This window comes from Nansenia antarctica (genome assembly GCF_963989245.1).
Source record: "Nansenia antarctica genome assembly, chromosome: 3".
In the NCBI taxonomy this organism is placed as follows: Eukaryota; Metazoa; Chordata; class Actinopteri; order Argentiniformes; family Microstomatidae; genus Nansenia; species Nansenia antarctica.
The window spans coordinates 28,240,235-28,258,257 of NC_137688.1; positions in this window are offsets into that span (position 1 = coordinate 28,240,235).

Here is an 18,023-nt window from a genome sequence, read left to right on the forward strand (position 1 = left end):
ATGCAATTGCAAATGTGCATACCTGCATTTCATCTCTACCCCATTTAGACAGGCCCCAGATCGGCTTTTTACCGGGACCATGAAGCCCCAACTCTGCCACAGGTAAAACATTTAGCGGTAAGCCCTATCCCAGGTCAGTTTACACACACAACAGTAACGGTAAATGACCAGTACATTACTGTGACATGCCTCTGTGTAAACTGGGCATATTTATGACATAAAACATTAAGTGTCAAGTTATGGCTCAAATGCTGTTAAATACAGCAAATTCAAAATGACCACCACCACTGTTATATAATATAAACACTATATCATATAACTTCACCAATGCACTGACAAGGTTTTCCAGCACACAGCTTTGAGACCTGCTATAGTGCTGTATGTAGTGTACTTCAAACAACATCTACTCGCCACTGGGCAGGTTGTTTAGGATTTTAAAGCTTCTGTCAAACAGCCTATTTCATACTCTCGGGAACCATGTTTGTCCACAGATGAATAGAAGACAGACAACACAGTAGTTCAATGCTCTGTAGATGCACTTGGTCCATGGAACACAGGATCCTTTTCCTCTCATTGCTCACTGTTACGTGGTAATATTTTGGGTACAGTCACATGCATTTGTGACGGTATAATTGTCAGTGTGCACTTGATACAATTAAAGATGTTTATGTTATGGTGTGTTATTTATTTAATTTACTATTTTCACACCCCAAGGCTCTGTTGGCCAGAGCTACAGTAACACTGATTGAATATGAAGCCGTAAATTCAGTCTCACATATGCCCAACGCAGACCTGCCAGTCCTCATTACTGTTTTATTGTGCGTGTGTGCGTGTGTGTGTGTGTTTGCGCGTGTGTGTGTGTGCGTGCGTGTGTGTTGGGGAAAGAGAGAAGAGAGAAGGAGAAAGGTGTGTGTGTGTGTGTGCATGTGTGTGTGCATGTGTGTGTGCGTGCATGCGTGTGGTCTGTGTGTCGGGAGAAGAGAGAAGGAGAAAGGTGTGTGTGTGTGTGTGAAAATATTATTGGATGTATGTTCCTCTGTACTGATCCAAGGGTCCAAAAAAACACTGTATACAGTATAATGACTGTCTTTCAACTTCCCATTTAGCAGTGCTATTTTAGATTAAATTACATTTATATTTTACTTTATGCTATTTACTTTAATATGTTGCCTATACCCCTCAGCATAATGCAGTAAGGATGGCCATACACGTTAGTATACACAAGTATCATTGCACCAATTGTTACCACCATTATCACCTTGTTCTTCACAGTGTTTGTCTTACCATTTGTGTCACAATTTGATGTAAACAGACACCTCTCGGAAATGAGAAAGGCGTGAAATTCGTCCTGAAAGTTTTTTTTTTCTTTTTTCAGATTTTCGTTTTTTTAGCTAACATTCAACTCGACGATGTTAAGTACCCACTCGTTATTTTTCCGAACAGTTTTACGTTCATTAAATAAGTGTAATCTATAACACAATGACCATCTTACCAGGCACTGCTGAGCGAGGCAAGGCAGGCAAGGCGAGGCTAAAAGTGATGCTCTCAACTGTGAAACAACAACAAAGCGGTCCCCCTACCACATTTTTGGGTAAAAAACTGAAGGACAGGTCTGGAGAAATAACCACTCTTACATTCACAGGCAGAGCTATGGATGCAAGGACTGAACATTAAAGAGATCAAAATGATCGTTTTAGATTTGAAGCTTTACTGTGTTTCACAGTGTTTATTTACAGTTGCATTGTTGTTACACCACTAGAGCAAAACAAGCGTATATCTTGGGCTCTGATGGGGTAAGACAGTCCTTGAATTCAGCTCATGAAGCATTCATACGTTCTTCCCAAATGAACAGCTAACGTTAAGTTATTCATGGTTCACATTCATTTCAAAGTACCACAATGTATGAACCATTCACATACAGTCCCTTTAACAATTAAATTATTTCGTCCCTCCACTCTCAACAAAGGCGATGAATGGGTCACCATGGGAAAGTGGTCATGTCTTTGGATTGTATTGCTTTATTAGATTTTCTCATTCACAGTACAATGGTGGCTGAAGGTCATAGACAAATGCCATTCAAATCAGAGGTGGTTCTGGAGGCTCCAGTGGTACAGCCAGACAGATCGACCAACCGTACCCTCTGCGGTGTCATTTGGGAGGCAAAACTATGCCTCCCCCCAGACCACATCCCTGGGCCTGGGGTGTGATGGGGACGTGGTGTCCTCAGGGTCTGCTTCCCCAGTAGACGTTATTGAAGGAGGTCTATCGTGAGCTTAGAATGATAAGGTTCTATCTCCGTCTAGGGTAGTTCAGAGATATTGAGCGTCAAAGTTTTTACATTCCATTATGTTTTGTGAGATGGAACCTTTGTATTTTATGAATTACTAACAACAAAAATGTCAACATTTTAAAAATAACACCACACAGGCATTAATAAACACCTAATGGATCAGGTTATGTAAAAAACTAAATTTTGACAAAAATGGAGATAGAACCTCATAATTCGAACGTCACGCTATGCTATTGAGTTTAGTGTAATGGTTCACTGCTAGCCCATTGTAGATTGTGTATTAGTTAACTATTATGTCACTGCTGTGAAGCTATTGCTATAGTATAACCTGGGCATGCATTCTGAATAGCATGCATTTAAGGGGATCGTTAATCCAACTGACAATCACATATGTGAGACGGCCTGGACATTTTCTATTTTGAAACATGGAAATACTTTTCAACGTTGTTGAAAATCACACAACACAAACTCACTAGTCAAGCCAAAATGCTGCAATGCAATGGATTCGGTGAGTAATCCCCCCCTGCTACCTAGTTAACTATAACACTACTTTACATTGTTAGCGGGCTCACGAAACAAGCTGCGTTAGTTGACTAGCGAGTGTGTCATTGATTTTCAACAACGCTGAAATATGTTTCCATTTTTCAAAAGAAGTCAGAACATTAAATCGGATGCTGACTTGCGGACCAATTGACCAGACTGTGTCACATATTTGTTTCCTTACCTTGAGTCTATGGACAAGGACACACTTTGATCATTCATCAGTCAATGTACCCTAAACGAGCATGTTTGAAATGTCATGCTTGAATCATCTTAATGTCATTTAACATTTTAAAGTCATTATCAGAGAATTTAGGATGATTTGGCATTACATTTCAAACATGGTAACCAAAGTGTGGATTGAAGTATAATTGATTTCATTTTTTAGGATAGCTAGTGTTTTGCACCTTGTAGTTAAGCCTCTGTAGTTCTACTGGTGACATATTCTGCATATGGTAGCCTCTGCCACATTCACACCAACCTCCTGGTGGGTTTATTCATCCTTAAGCTACCAAGATATTTTGCATACATGTTATGAGTAGCTATAGTGTTTGGACCCAGGTGCAGTGTAGAACATAGGAGACGGGATGCAGGTGTAGAATTCTCAAATAAAAGGTACTCCTTATTTGAGTAATCGGCAATAACTCAACCAAACTATAAACGGCAAAACAAACAAAGGAGAGGGCGTAGTCTCCAAAACTCCTTCAATCGCTCAATGCAATGAATTCAGCAACAGTCTCTCAATACTTAACTTCCATACAGACGAGGACCGATAAGGCTATGACGACGTCTACAACTCACGTAACGTGAACTACTAGCAAAGTTGGAAAATGAAACAAACAGAAGAGGAAGGTTAAGACAGTGGTTCAAATCCCTCTTCTGACACACTTTTTACTGCATTTCGTTGTCTGATGCTTGTACTCTATAACAATAAAGTTGAATCTAATCTAAAATGTATGTATCTATCTATCTATCTAGCACACTATCAAACTATCTATCTATCTATCACACTTTCAAAATATCAAATTATCTATCTATCACACAATCAAACTATCTATCTATCTCGTAAAAAGTGGGAACTAATATTTCCTAAAAGACACTTTACGGAACTGTAGTTCTTGATGTAGCTTCCGCCTGTGAGACATTTTTGACGCACGTATTACCTAAACCAGCCTGTAAACCTGCTCGCTACCAGGTTTGTTCTGAAGGGTTGGTTGCAGCAAATGATTTGAGCCACATTGATGGAACGGAACGCGAGCTGAAATTAGCGCCCGGATCTGATTTAAACCCGGATCGGATTTAATCGGCTTTGTAGGAGTCTTCTGTGGCCTACCAGCCCATTTGTGATTGCTGAGCTCAAAAGTGTTTTGTTTTTCTTTGTAATTATGTTTCACACTGTTGATTTTGGCAAGCCTACATTTTCGGCTATGTTTCTAATGTTTAGGGCGTTTCTGCTTTATTGGGATAGAGACAGTAGAGATTGACAGGAAGGAAGGGTGAGAGAGAGGAGGGATGACATGCAGGATATGTCCACGGCCGAAATCTCACCGGGGACCACTTATCTCAGTCCCAGTTTACTAAAACAACTATGGTCAGAGATAATTTTTTCACACGTACCGGTACACCAAAATCTGGAATAACATCCCATATTACATTAGACAAACAACCTCTATCGCACATTTCAAACAGGCTTCTAAACACCATCTGATGGAAGGATACACCTGCAACCTAGTCCAACTCAAATTGACTGTCTTCACTTTGTCCTCTTCTTTTAATGGTGTGTAACTGTTTCATGTCTTCCTGTCGTCTTCCCTATGTGATTGTTCCCGATTGTACCGTTTGTATTGTTTATGTTTATGTCTTTCACTTACAAAGCCATCAACAATCTGGCCCCCTCCTACCTTGCCGACCTCGTCCCCCTCCACACCCCCTCCCGTTGCCTCAGGTCTGACGACCAAACCACCCTCAAGACCACCAGGGCCAAGCTCCAGACCTGGGGTGATAGGGCCTTTTCAGCCACAGCCCCGTCCCTCTGGAACGCCCTCCCCAACCACATCAGACAGGCCAACACCCTCCCAACATTTAAACATGCCCTCAAAACCCACCTCTTCAAGCTTGCCTTCACCAGTTAACCCTCTCCCCCTCCCCTTCCCATGTGTCCCCAGCACTACCTTAATTGGCCCTTATACTTTATTTTATTTATTTTTTGTTTCTTGTTATTATTACTACTCAATCTTTTCAGTTTGTAAAGCGTCTTTCAGTGTCTAGAAGCGCGCTATACAAGTCTAATGTATTATTATTACTATTATTATTATTATTATTATTATTATTGTTATTATTATTATTATTATTATTATTGTTGTTATTATTATTATTATTATTATTATTATTATTATTATTATTATTATGTGTTTCTGTCATGTATGCTGCAAACCAGTTTTAACTGAGTCAGGCCGGTCTACCTGTAATACATTTTCACAACCTTTTCCTGTATAATAATAAATGAAATTAATTGACATGACCCTGCAATGACATGGCTCACGCCTTAGTGTGCTACGCCACCAGGCGCCCCTTGGCTATGTTTCTGATATTTATTTTCTGATTTTTCAGCCTAGTAATGTCTTCCTAGACATTCATTGACACCTCTTTTGTCCCCCTGTTGACACCAGTAGCAGAATCTAAGACCCAAGGCCTAGAATCAATACTAGACATTGACACAAACACCTGTCAATTGTCCCATTACTTTTGGGGCCCTGAAATAGTCTAATAATAATAATAACTTTATTTGTATAGCGCTTTTCCTGCAAACAGTCTAAGTTCTAAATGGTGAAACCAATATGTACACAAATACCCTCAAATGAAAGCGGAGAATCTCTATTTAAACCCATAGGAATGTTTTTGGAGTAGAGAGCCAAAAGAGGAATATTCACTGTCCCATTACTTACACAGAGTACCGTATGTGATTTTGTAATTTGGATGAACTATCGCTTTAAGTCTAATTCTGTGTTTCAAGGAAGAGCAGTAGAAAGAAGTAATGCAAAACCAGAGAGAGAGAGAGAAAGAGAGAGAGGAGAGAGAGTAGCTCCCTTGCCACCCTGTGCGTCATATCTTTCAGTCAAACCTCCTCCAAGGTGCTAATCATTCATGCATGAATCACATGCATAGTATTCGACCTGCTCCAATTCAGACATGGAAATGTATGACCTGAGAGCGAGGCAAGGGCAGTACTCAATGCCCCAATCCCATCTCCATTCACCCCACTTACCACTTAGGATGTGCCTTGTCCTCTCTCCTTTTACAATGTAGGGCGAGGTCACAGCTCCAGATTTAACGCACTGGGTTTGTACAGGAATTCCGGTATGTATTGCACATAAACGGATCTGATAAGAAGCATACTGTATGGTCCATCACCACCGACACGGTCTGGTGTTTTGTTCCGCAAGTAGGGCAAGGTCATTTTTCTGATTATGAAAGGCCAGATTGTAAGATTTCAAATGATGTGTCATACATTGAAATCTGAAAAAGTTGAAGAAGATATGTGTATTTGAATGTTGATACCCCCAAATCAACAAACAGAGAAATTCAGCCTCAAAGTTTTCACACTTTTCACAGGCAAGTAATGGGTGGAAACAATAACTGGTAAACTCCACCCCTAACAACTCCCCCAGGACAACCATTCCCCCAGGACAACCACTCCCCCATTACACTACCTGTAATTATCTACCTGTCAACTGTCAGTACAGCACACTATCGGTGTGTCGGCAACAAGCGCATGTTTGGTTGGCCTAGTAAACACACACACAGCTTAGTAAACAATGCATGTAACTCACACTTACCCAAAAACAAAGCAGAAGGTTTGTCGACAGACCATTGTCCCGTGAATAGTATGTTGATCGTCAAAACTTTTTGTGGATACAGTCATTGATGGCAGCATCCGTCGTGTAAACAAACAGACGCACGCACACACATGGCTATTTGTAGGGGGTGGCTGAAACTAATGGTATACGCCCCCACAATAATACAAATACTACCACCCACCCAAGTTTCCTAACAAATTCTAGGAAAAACGGAAAACACATTTCTTCACAACAAGACTTGTTTTGCTTTGGTTTCCAAATTCCCGACATGTGGATTAAATCACTAGACCATGTCACATATCATTTTGTTCACTCTTTGGTTGAGGTTGTTTCCATTTGTTTGCGATTGACTCCACATTTGTCTCAGAGGAAAGTACATCTGTGGGTTACATTTGTCCTGAGTTGCTCTCTTTGAGACGCATTCGTTGAAAACAAGTACATCTGATATAAATAATTAAGAGCCTATCTCCTCTGTCCAGACCTCTGCTGTGTTCACTACCTCTCCTGCTCATATGCATCTATCTCCATTCTCCAACCCTTTGGCTCATTCAGCAAGGATGTCTAAGGAGAGAAATCGATTGTCCTCGTGCATTGATCAAACACTTCCTCTTTGTGATGTGAGATCCGGGCAAGATTCAGGAGGAATAACACTATCACCTTTTAATTGAAACATTTGCTCTTCCGTCTACTACTGTTCAGCCTTCGTAGACAGCCATTTTGTAGGACCCCTTTCTTTGTTTCTATGTCAATATTGATATCCTATAGCGTTTGATATCGGGTCAGCAATGTGGAGCTGAATTCTAAGAGGATTCGAAAGTTGGAGGAGGGGAAATGCAGAGATTCAACACTCATCCAACACTCATATCTCAATGTGCTAGCGTACGCCGTGCCGTCAGTTACAGGTTACGATTACACACATCTACAGTAATAAGAAGAATACAGGAGGACATACCAACATTTGATTTTGGGCTAATATATCCATATATTCTATCCTCTCCTGAAATGGAAGGAGAATAGGTTATGGGGCTTACACATTCTCTTCCAGGCAAAGATCCACATTCATAGTACAGCGTAGAGTATGTTCACCACTCATTCAGTAGATCATGCCAATCATGCTGACCGTATTAAGTCTACACACCAAGTTCTAACCTCTATCTAAATCTGCCTGCCTGCCCCCCGCCTGCGTCACAGGTACCAGGAGACGAGTGGGAAAGGACTTTTTTATTTTTTTTAATACCTTTGAAATAAATAAACAATGAAACTTCATAAAGCAGGGGGGCTGTTCCTAAGTAATAAAACGGCTGCTATGGTGGTAATAACTCCTGACCCTATTAAATTAATTAAGTCACAGCTTATCATAATGGTGGGAATGGTGGAGTAAAAAGACGAAGGAAAAAAAACACACAGCGGAGTCTCTCGGTGGCCCGTAGAGACCCTTCTACTGATGAGGCTGGAGGGCAGACACACGCATAACTTATTAAATTTGTGTCTGTCTCCAAGGGCCGCATAATAATTGTCATACATGTCATTAAATTCATCCTGGTTTTCGCTCCACTTCACGGGCCATCCAGAGCCACTGAGACTTAACTCTGTAGGCACTAGCATATACAGTACAGTATTACAGCCGAGATGCTGTGTGTGTGTGTGTGTGTGTGTGTGTGTGTGTGTGTGTGTGTGTGTGTGTGTGTGTGTGTGTGTGTATGTGTGTGTGTGTTTACATTTATTTTATTAGGATAAACCCCTTGAGATGTATCATCTCGTTTTTAGAGAGGGTCCCAACATATATCACACTCATAATAACATAAATAATAAAGAGTACAATTAGGACAAAATACAGACAGACAAGAGACAAACAACAACATGCATTACTTGTTGAAAACATTGAAAACATTACAACCACAACATGGCCAAAGTGGCCAATAAACTAGGGGAAGGTGGATCTACATCTATACTTTATACAGCTGCATATCATATATGAAGTGTAAACGGTGACAACTTCAGAGGCAACAAGAACAGTCAGTGGACGCTTCAATCTACCAACACATGTGATGAAGCTGATGCTAACTGGCTCCAATCAGCTGGAGCTTTAAAGATAAAGGCTCTTTTGCCAATTGTTTTGTTAACGTGAGGAATAGTGAAATGGAACTGAGAGGACACTGTGTGTGTGTGTGTGTGTGTGTGTGTTTATTTAGTGTGTGTATACAGTATTCAGGGTAAAGGCATACTTAGTTTTGCTGCAGTTTTAGAACCAATTCTGTTCTTCCTGGAGACTAACTCAACACACTCCCAGAGAAAAGAAACATCATTAGCCAGTCAAGCTTAAGCCTTGGCCTTTCAATGAAGGCTCTAATAGAGTGATGTGAAGCACATGCAGAGATGTCAGGCCATTTGCAGTCCTGCTATTCCCTATAAGTATCTGCTCATAGCTTCGTAACATGCTACCTCCTGTTGTCCTATTCCAGGCCCTCCATGAGGTCCTGCCCCCCCGCCAAATTAGAATGAAGACATGGACCACATGTGGGTACGCTAAATGTTAAGCCCAAGCTAGCTTTTGTTGCCGCTCTTCCCCTAGCAAGATGTCTATCCCTTCATTATTCTCCCCTGATGTGCAACGGAAAGGTGACACTATCGACCGTCACCCCCCCCTCCCCCCCCGCACCCTGCCCCCATTCCCAGTATGCCAACTAGCAGCTGGAAAACCATTCCATGACTTAATGTCAAGAGAGCCACAGAAATTGAGGACACATGCTGAGAGAGAACTAGATGTCCCTCGACAGGGAGAGAGAACTAGCCAGAATAATGTAAATGAAGAGTGAAGTAGGAGAGGAAGGAGCGAGGGAAGAAGTCATCCACTCCCAGAATAAATGTTTGACAACAAAGCGAAAGTGACCCATAAATCATATAATACTGTGCCAAAGTAGCAAAAAAAAAAACATCATGCCTGAATACAATTAAAACCGGTAATAGAGACCTTCAAAATAACACGGGCAGATTGGTTGTAACTCCTCCCGGTTCATAAACAAACAACAAACAGCTGAAAAAGTCGGCATTCAGAGTCTGGAGGAGATAATGAGGGTTTCGCGGTAAACAATAGTTCAAGCGTTTGGAAATCTGATACATACAGACACAGAGGAATACAGACCCATCCTGTTAATTAACATAGCTAATTATCACCAATGCAACAATAATTAATTCCGAAACTATATTTAAATTAATTATCGATTAAATTAATTAAGTCGATGAGGGGGGGAGGGGGGGGGTAATTAAGATAAATGCTAAATGTGAGAGTAATTAGATGGGGTTGGTGCCAAGGGTTAACACGGAGTTGTGTCTCTGTACTCTGTAAAGTAAACACAGAGGTTTGTGAGGCAGGCTGAGGAGGCTAGTGGACAGACAGCCAGGCTCTAATTAGACTTTTCAATTAATCTGCGGGTGAGTGTCTAGCAAGAGAGGTTACCACACTCATATCCATTATTCACAGCCCTGTGGACGCTCTCTCTCTCTCCCGGCTCAGCTGCTGCCGCTTCAGACTGGTGTTTTTCCTACGTTCTTACTAATCACACTATCGATTCCCCCCCGCCCCCCCCCCTCCCCCCCCCCCCCCCCCCCCCCCCCCCCTCTAGACCACAGCATCGGTTATTATTGCCTCACTAGACCCCGGAGTAAGGACAGAGACAGGGTGGTGTACTAACGATTACAAAGGAAAATACTGTATGTTTGGTTTGTCGTTTGGCCTTTTCGTCTTTATCAGGGCCACAGAGAAAGAGAGAGAGGGAGGAAGAAAGAGGAGAGAGCTTGAGTGTATTTGTATGTGTGTGTGTGTGTATGCGTGCGTGTATGTGTGTGTGTGTATGCGTGTGTGTGCGTGCGTGTGTGTGTGCGTGTGTGTGCGTGTGCGCGTGCGTGCATGTAAGTGCGTTCATGTGTGTATTTTGATTGTGACGTTTGTAGCATGGGGGAGGGGGGGTTGCTGCTGTTTAGAGAAGGATGCAATTTTATCCAATGTTTTTCTCCTTGGGGCTTCAGGGTCAGGGTTATTGTGAAGTGAATTGGAAGTGTCTGCTGTAGTGGCTCGTGGTGAAAATTAGGACATCAGCGGTGGTGATGGTGGCATGCAGATTCAGAAGCCGGAGCTGTGTCGGCGAAGGAAATTGGAACTTGGAGGAGGTGAGGAATGACAGGGGACGAGAATGCAATGGAGGGAGAGATGGACTTCCGGAATGTGTGAACTAACCCAATTAACCGAAGCAATTTGCGCAATTTCCTCCTCCGCCCAGGAATAGTTCGAACAAGGTGTAGATAACGACGTCATCAAAATGACAAATGATGCACACCAGACTGACGATGATGATATGGGAGGAGAACATTGACCGAATGCTCAACGACAAACAGATATAGCAAAAATACACAAAATCTAAAATCATGCAGATCATACTTTTCATGCATTTTTTATTCTGGTCTGATACAACCATCTCTTGTTTATCTCACCAGGTGAAAATGTAGCGGTATATACGAAAAGATGACACAGAACTGCCTGCACAAAATAAAAACCTGGATGTCATTAAACTTTCTCAAACTTAACAGTAAGAAAACAGAGCTCATGGTTGTGGCACCCAAGGCGCTGCTCCAGAAGGTTGGCGACTTCATCCTCGAGGTTGACGGCAGCTCCATCTGCCCATCTCCCGAAGTCCGCAACCTGGGTGTCATCCTTGACTCCCACGTCCAGTCCGTCACCAAATCCGCCTTCTTCCACCTAAGGAACATTGCCAGACTCCAACCGTCACTCTCGGAGTCTGTTGCTGAACCCCTGGTCCCTGGTCCATTTGTCATCCCCGCGCCTGGATTACTGCAACGGTGTCCTGTTCGGGGGTTCCCAACAAAACCCTGGACAGGCTCCAGTATGTCCAAAACTCCGCTGCCAGGGTTCTCACTCACACAAAGCCGTGGCAGCACATCACCCCCACCCTCACACACCTCCACTGGCTTACGGTCAAGCCCCGCATCTCCTACAAAATCCTCCTCCTCACCTACAAGTCCCTCCATGCCGGTGCCCCAGTACACATCCGACCTCCTCCGCCCATATACCCCTCCCCGGAACCTGCGGCCTTCAGACTCTGACCTACTTGCCACCCCCCCGCACCAACCTGTGAACCTTCGGGGACCGAAGAGCTTTCAGTGTGGCAGCCCCCCCCACCCTCTGGAACTCTCTCCCAGCGGTGATCCGCAACATCCTCACCCTGGACGCTTTTAAAACAGCCCTCAAATCCCACCTGTTCCGCCAAGGCCTTCGGCCCCTAGTTCTGTTGTTGTTTTGTCTGCCTGTCTGGCTGTTTGTCTGGCTGTTTTCTGTTCTTTTCTGTTTCTCTGTAAAGCGACCTTGGGTCCCCTGAGAGGCGCTATATATATATTTATGTTATTAGTATTATTAGCATTATTATCAGCACAGAAGATCACCGGCGCCCCCCTCCCCTCTCTGGAGGAGCTGTACAACACACGCTGTCTCAGGAGGGCCTCCAAGATCTCCAGGGACCCGACCCACCCTGGGCACGTACACTTTGTCAGGCTGCCCTCGAATAGGAGGTACAGGACCCCGGCCGCTAAGACAAACAGACTGAAGGACTGCTTCTACCACAGGGCCGTCAAGGCCCTGAACACAGAAAAGGCCTAAGTTCTGGGCCCAGGACAGTCCGGACGGATTGTATGGCAGCTAGTGCTGAGGCACAAACATGTACATTTTCAAGCCTGCAAACTGTGACACTTTAAAATAACGTGAAAAAATACTTTTGTGCAATATGACAACCCTAGTTGACTATCTGTGCAGTATAGTACAGTGGATTGTGTACATAGCCTTTATTGATGTAAACCAGCTCCTTACCTTCTTGTGATTTTATGCTTTATGCTTTTTCTAAAAAATATATAAAAAATCCCTTTCCTAACACCAGGGGAGCCACCCCTCCTAAATTTCGTTGTTTGGTACCTGTACTGTAGCAATGACAAATAAAGTCCATTCCATTCCATTCCATTCCATCAGGCAGACCTCAAAACAACAATGGGCACCATTCATTCCTTTTCCTTTCAACACCTACTCACTGACCATTGTTGGGTTACTAAGGAGACTTAGCGCTTGTCCCCACCTGACTCAGCCTGAGGTAATGCCTGGAGGCTGTGTGAGAGAGTGATGTGTGCAGGATGTGTGAGAGACACAGACAGCCTGAGTGATGTATGCAGGGTGAGTGTAGAGGCACGGACGGCCTGGCCTGAGTGATGCATGAAGGGTATGTCAGAGGTACAGTCAGTCCTGAGGTAGTTTGTCACTGTGACCAACCTGACCCCCTGCCAGAGACCTCCCATCAATGTTTAGACACATGCTATTGGCTCTCATTTGGGAAATGGTCATTTTATGGCCCTGTTGCTTCCTGATTTATCTGTGCTGCCACTCATACGGGCCGTTTGACGGATACACCTTCACTTCCTAATCTCCCTCCCTCTCTCTCTCTCTTTCTTTCTCTCTTTCTTTCGCTCTCTCTTTCACTCTCGCCCTCTCTCTCTCCCTCTCTCTCTCCCTCTCTCGCTGTCTTTCTCTGTCTCTCTAGCTAGCACACCTCTCCCTATCTCTTTCCCCGTTCAGCTCCAATTGTCTGTAATTTATGATTACAGCACTCTGAAAAGAAAATAACAACATATTTTTCCTTCATTATTCATGTCCTCTAGATATTCTATTTACAGTATGTTCTGCTCAAATATCTTCCTGGCCAATGACACAGTACGATTCTTACTGTAATTCAACCATATTGCAATACAATCCATTCAATACGCCTCTGTGCTGAAATGAAAAAATACAAGCATGCATCAACCAATTTCAATATGTGTCTCACTATACACTTCATAATCACATGTTTCTGTTTGTACCTTAAATAGGCAAACCAGAGAGAGACAGCTAAATATAATATATAATATATAATATACAATAAACAAAACATATGCCTCAGTCACATGGCTTTGTATGGAATTCAATGTTTCCTTTCATGTCAGTACAGCCTCTTTTATGTCAAACAATATGCTTTTGATGCCCCTTTCTATAGAGCTCTGGTGTAAGGCTATAGAGCTCTGGTGTAAGGTTATAGAGCTCTGGTGTAAGGTTATAGAGCTCTGGTGTAAGGCTATTCATCTCCTGTGTCTCTGCATGCTCAACAAGGACCCCACGCTTAGTTCTCTAAAAGCTCTTCGGTTCAACATAGCACTGAACAGGGTTCTACATGGCACCAAACAGGGTTCTACATGATTCTAAACTTTGGAATGCTTTGCCCTTGGATCTTAGGATCTTTTATTTTAAAAAACAGCTAAAGACTGTTTTGTATAGACAGGCTTTTGGATAGCCCCAATGGGCTTGTCTTTCTGTGTCTTGTTGACGCTGTTGCACACCTGTTGTCTTACTTGTTTTTATTTTCACTTGTTTTTGTCTGTTTTAACCTGCTGTGGCTCTCGCTCATGTATTATGTTTTATTGTGTTTGCTTTTTCCTTGTTATGTAAAGCACTTTGTGACCCTTGGTCTGCGAAAGGCGCTCTATAAATACATTTTACTTACTTACTTACTAAACAGGGTTCTACATGGTTCTGAACAGGGTTCTACATGGCACTAAACAGGGTTCTACATGGCACTAAACAGGGTTCTACATGGCACTAAACAGGGTTCTACATGGCACTAAACAGGGTTCTACATGGCACTAAACAGGGTTCTACATGGTTCTGAACAGGGTTCTACATGGCACTAAACAGGGTTCTACATGGCACTAAACAGGGTTCTACATGGTTCTAAACAGGGTTCTACATGGCACCCTGGTACAGCACAACTCTTGATGGTTGTGGATGGAGTCTTGATGGTTGGCCCTAATGTTCCTCTGTCCCCTGTGGTGAGACTCTGAGACCTCTGTGTAAAATACTGCATTCAGTCTCTCAGTCTAATCGTGATGAATAGCTCAGAGAATAGGGACAGAAATGACTACTTGACCTACTAGAAAGCTCCCCTCCCTCGCCGAGCAGCCCGGCTCATTTTAATCTATTCCTTTGATGCTGCTCTTTCGTTTTGATCACTGTACTTAAATAATGACTGCATTCATGTTCTATTTGTGGGTTGCGTATGTGGTTGCGTATGTGACTGTGTGTGTGTGCGTGTGTGTGTGTGTGCGTGCGTGTGTGTGTGTGTGTGTGTGTGTGTGTGTGTGTGTGTGTGTGTGCGTGTGCATGTGTGTGTGTATGTGTGTGTGTGTGTGTGTGTGTGTGAGTGCGTGCGTGCGTGCGGGCGTGCGTGCGTGCGTGCGGGCGTGCGTGCGTGCGGGCTCTCTCTGAAGTCAATCATATTCTTTTTTGGGAAATGCCATGTCTCCACCTCACTAGTCTGAACCATCTCCACTGCGGCTGAACAAGCTGAACAGGCCCTTAGCACTTGCATATGCACTCAGCGGAGGCACTATTCTCATATATCGAGATTAAACACTACTGTCACTCCAATAGTGAGTGTTGACGGAGGCCCACAGACTGACTGCATTGTCTAAAAGCAGCTCCTGCCAGTGTTCCCCGAGCCGCCTGTCACCTTCACTCATTTAGCTCCGCTCACAATCCCATTTCACAGACAGGAGATGACACCCTTCCAGAAGAGACGTTTAAATGTTTTAAAAAGGGGTTCCTTTTGAATTAAAACAATACCGCTGTCAAAAAACTCCTGGTCCCCCTGCGCTTTGGTATGTCCTTTCTCTTCCCACCACACACTCAGACACACACACAGACACACACAAACACACACATATTCATACTCGTGTACGCACACATACACAAGCGCACACACGCACCCCCCCCCCCCCCACACACACACACACACACACACTCATGCGCATGCAAACACGTGTGGGTCCAGAATGATGCTGTCAAGAGTGGCGTCATTCAAACACCAGGGGCCCTCTAAAAGCCTCGTTCAGCACCAGACGGTATGAAACCAATATGGGTCTGCAGCCTCCAGGGAGAGACTAGACGTATAGTGCGTTCAGACTGGAGGAAGTGGGACAGGCAGGGACCAATCGTGAGTGACACTGACGCATATGGCCATCAAACGTTGAACCAAATACAGCTCTACCATTTCTTTGGCTCCGAATTGTGTATTTTTTTTGCAGGCATCTGCGGTTTGAAGAAAGATGATGAAACCATGTTAAACGACTACACACTCTGTTGTAAATCAGTGGTTATTGTCAAGAAAAACAACACAGGTTTTATGTGTCACGCAATGTGTCTTATTTGCCAGTGTGCGGTCCTCTGTGGCTCAGTTGTTGGTGCTAGCAAAGCTAAGGTTGGATTTGATTCCTGCTGGGACTATATACTGTATATATATATACAACAAACATATGCACTCACAGTAGCGTATGTCACTATGGATACAGGTGTCAGCTCGAAAATAACACTCAATAGCATACAATGAAACAGATATCGGTCAACAACGTCCGACACACCAGCCAGACTGTCACCGTGCCATATTCTCCAGAGTGAAAAGCCACATAACATTACACCCCCAAGAATGAGCAGCAGCAGCCTTTTCAGATTTGATTTTCAGCCAAAAAATACAGTTTGAGGAGAAGAGAGAGGCGTTCATTGCTCTGAACAGAGTGATAGATAATCTGATTTATATATTCAAATCAGTAATTGTCCATAATCCTCAAATATTCATGGGAGCCTTGATTCACTCTCCGCAGCCCTCCCCTGGGTATATGAATGTACTGTAACGCGCGTCAGGGCCCTGGTGATTTGATGCAACTTGATTTAGGCAAATCTCCTCTTGGAGGCAATTCATGTTTACACTCTGTTGGCATATTATGATTTGCTCTGGCAGTTGGCTGCTGAAGCCACTCTCCCCAATGTGGCTTCCTTCACTGGAGCACCATGCAGTAAATCTCTCCCTCTTTCTTTTGGATCAGAGCTAGATAAGTGGAGGGAGACAAAATGTCTGCTTTGCCTTTACTGCTCGCTAGGGGGAGCTCTTGGTCTCTGGCAGCCTGAACAGGGGCTCTTATCACCTGTGTTCATCAGTCCACCAGCCTGGTGAGGAGGGGGTCAGAACCTTTCCTAGACATTGATATAAGGTCAGTTTTGTGTTTCTTCCAACACATGGGATAAGATCTGGAAAGACTAGGCTGATGCTAGATCTGGGTCGAAGGGTATCGCTTCAACCCTGCTACCCTGAACATCTTAACAATGATCAAACTGTTTGCCGCAATCCAAACTGTACGTATGAGGAGCTTTGACTGTCTGTGGCTTGCCTGCATATGGATGTGTGTTATGTTGCTGTCTGACGTCAGGAACAGCTCTAGGTGCTGGAGGAAGCTTTTTGATCTGTCTGCATGCAAGTGTATAACACATACAGTATTTCTATAGTGTTACCACATTAGGAATACTATACTAAGGGCCCTTTGCTCTCAAAACAGCCTCAATTCTTTGTGGCAGTGATTCCACAATGTTGGAAGCATTCCTTTGAGACTCTGGTCCATGATGACATGATCTGAACAGATTTTTCAGTTGCACTTTCAAGCTACCTATCTTCCATCACTTTTTTTTTCTTTTTTTTGCCACTACCTATCTTCTATCTCCCTACCCGTAGCCTACAGGGTACACCTTAACTGTCCTCCCTAAGACTCTTCATTCCCTCGACCACCATGTACAATAACTATGGTAAATAAAATATATTTAAACAAATCCAAATAATAATCGAATTCTTCCTTCTGTAGAATAATTTCTCTGTTTCAGTGATACAAGAAGGTCCAAAGTTTTAAAAGTATTTATTCAAAAAAGGTTGGGTCTTCAGATTACAGGCACACTGAACAATCACACCGTGAATCGAGATAGTCAAAAAGCAGGGCGCTCGCCCCTTTGCACAGAAGTCTTATAGTCCTCCTCCTAGGCCTCTGATTGGCCCAGACCCTCGGGGGCGTGCGTATGCGTGTGTGTGTGACTGCGCATGCGCAACAATTCGTGTGTGTGTGTCTCAGCGCATGTGCGACAAGATCGTTTATAATGAAGTATCAAAAGTATTTAATAAAGTGTATATGAAGTAATAAAAATATACGTGAATATATGTGTAAAATATACGTGAATATAAGAAGGCCGTTAATGTATAAAAATATACTACACATCTTCTAGCATTATGACTGCCAATAGCATATATTAGCCTACTTTTTCATGTGGTGACTAACGGATAGATGATTCACTTACTTAGACAAATCGTGAGCTACACTAAGGTTCTATCTCCGTTTAGGGTAGTTCAGAGATATTGAGCGTCAACGTTTTTACATTCCAT